Source organism: Protopterus annectens, chromosome 8.part0 (genome assembly GCF_019279795.1).
Source record: "Protopterus annectens isolate FY-2018-M chromosome 8.part0, PAN1.0, whole genome shotgun sequence".
Taxonomy (NCBI): domain Eukaryota; kingdom Metazoa; phylum Chordata; order Ceratodontiformes; family Protopteridae; genus Protopterus; species Protopterus annectens.
The window spans coordinates 1,342,236,548-1,342,239,047 of NC_056741.1; positions in this window are offsets into that span (position 1 = coordinate 1,342,236,548).

Genomic DNA, 2,500 nt, shown 5'->3' on the forward strand with positions numbered 1-2,500 from the left:
GGGAAGCCATTAGTCCAGGTATATGTCCAAAACCAAGGGTTAAATGTTTTAAATGCTTCCAGTGGAGCCATATAGCATACAGAAGTCCACTGAGGCAAGGTGGAGAACAAAAGGTGGGAGAGCCAGTAAGTGGGAATGACAAAATGCCACCAGTAAGTTGTCTCTAGACAACAAGGGTACCAAGCTACCACAATAGGTTATATCCTATGTTAGTGGATGGGAAAGAGGCCACTGCTAAGAGACACACAGCCTCTGACCTAACCATTGTGAAGCCTGCAATGGTTACAGAGGAGCACTACTTGCTTGGGCAGTCTACTCCAGTCAGAGCTTTAGGAGGGACCCCATTCTAAATACCTTTGCTTGGGTTCACCTTGACTGGGAGGGTGGAAAAGGAAGCCAGCAAGTAGGTGTGTTTGAGGATATCCCTGCAGATGTCCTCATCTCACAGGCTCATGCTTACACTTATCAAGGGTATCAGAACTTGTCAGAGATTTGGGGTGCATGGCTAGGCTTAAAAAGGCCCTTGTGGTCATTAGCCTACTAAACACCTATGAACCTATGATAGGGAATGATTTTGATAATGCAGTACCATGTGTGCATGCAGTTACACACAGTCAAGCTTGGAGGCAAGCATGTGGGTCTGGTAGCCTGGGGGAGTCCCAGACAGACTGCACATTTGCAGCCAGGACTGGTGAGGTGGTTACTTTAGGGAGGGACCTACCCTGTAGCAGTGCTCTGTAGCAGTGAGACTGAAGGTGAGCCACAGCTGCTTGAAGGTACTGATGTTCCCTTGGATGAAGCGACTGCAAGGGCAGAGGTGAGTAGTAGTACCCACGCTGACAGTGAAGCACCTATTTCAGAGGATATGAGACTTCCTGTGGAAGGGGAGCTGGGAAGGGTTACAAAGAGAGAGTTGAGACAGGCTCAGCTCTCAGATCCTACATTACAAGGCCTGAGAAAGGTAGCCAGTGAGGCACCTCATTTTCAAGTGAAGGGAGAATCTATACTGGGACAAAGGCTTACTGTATAGAGAGTGGACCCCTGAGGGAGAGCTAGAGGGTAAAAGAATACAGCAGTTGGCAGTGCCCAAAGCCTACCATCTGGCACTTCTAGCCATAGCCCAAGACATTCCTTTTGCAGGTCATATGGGTCTAAAACATACAAAGAGACATATTATGCAGAACTTCTATTGGCCTGGGATTTCCAGAGATGTAATAGGGTACTGCAGAACCTGTGAGCAGTACTAAAAGGTAGGCAAGGCAGGAGACAAGGTAAAAGCTACTTGATGCCTTTGTCTGTGATTGAGGAGCCATTTCAGATGGTAGCTATGGATATTGTGGGGCCTCTGAGCATCCCAAGTTCCACAGGGAAAAAGTATATCTGAGTGGTAGTATATTGAAGTACCAGATACCCTGAGGCAGTGGCTCTGTCCTCCACTGAGGCAGAAAAGGTGGCAAATGCTTTGTTAGAGATTTTCAGCAGGGTAAGTTCCTCAAAAGAAATACTGACTGACAGCAGTGCCAGTTTCATGTCAGACCTGCTGGCTTGTCTGTTGAAGCATTATGGGGTGAAGCACTTACAGACGACCCCCTACCATCCCCAGACCAATGGTCCTGTTAAGAGGTTAAACTCTACCCTCAAAACAATGCTACAGGCATTTGCAGACCAGTTTAAGAGGGAGTAGGACAAATTTGCCCCATCTGTTGCTTGCTTACAGAGAGGTCCCCCAGGAATCCACAGGGTTTTCACCCTTTGAGTTGTTGTATGGGCATAGGGTGAGGGGACCTCTAGATTTGATTTGAGATGAGTGAGAGGGTGTGTGTGAATCCCACAAGGACTCTGTTGTGGCATATGTCCTAAACCTCAGGACAAGGCTTAGGGAACTCATGGGCTTGGCCCAGGAGAACTTGGCAGAAATGCAACAGCAGAAAAAGGTCTGGTATGACAAGAATGCTTGAGCTAGAGAGGCAGCAGGTAATGGTTCTCATTCCTGTCAGAGACAGCATGCTGTAGGCAGCTTGGGAGGAACCCTACAATGTGGTAAGAAAGGTCAGTGATGTTAACTACAAGGTAGAACTGGTAGGCAGGAGGCAGGGGCACAAATTGTACCATGTTAACATGATGAAACCTTATCATGATAGGGAGGCCCTTGTGCTGAGTATTTGCAGTGGATGGCAGGAGGAGTCTGAGGGGATCTGGTGACTGATCTCCTCAGTGAGGTTTGGACTGACACCTTAGTGGAAGGGGTAGCAATGCCCCAGCAGCTATCCCCTACCCAGATTTGAGAAATCCAAGCAGTGTTACAAGAGTTTGGGGCCATGTTCACTGGGAAACCAGGGTGCACCCACCTGGTGCAGCACCATGTGGATACATGACCCCAAAAGCCTATTAAGCAGGCCCCGTGTAGGATACCTGGGAGAGTCAAACAGACGCTGAGGGAGGAGATACAGGAAATATTGGAACTAGGGGTAATCCAGGAGTCCAGCAGTCTCTGGGCCTC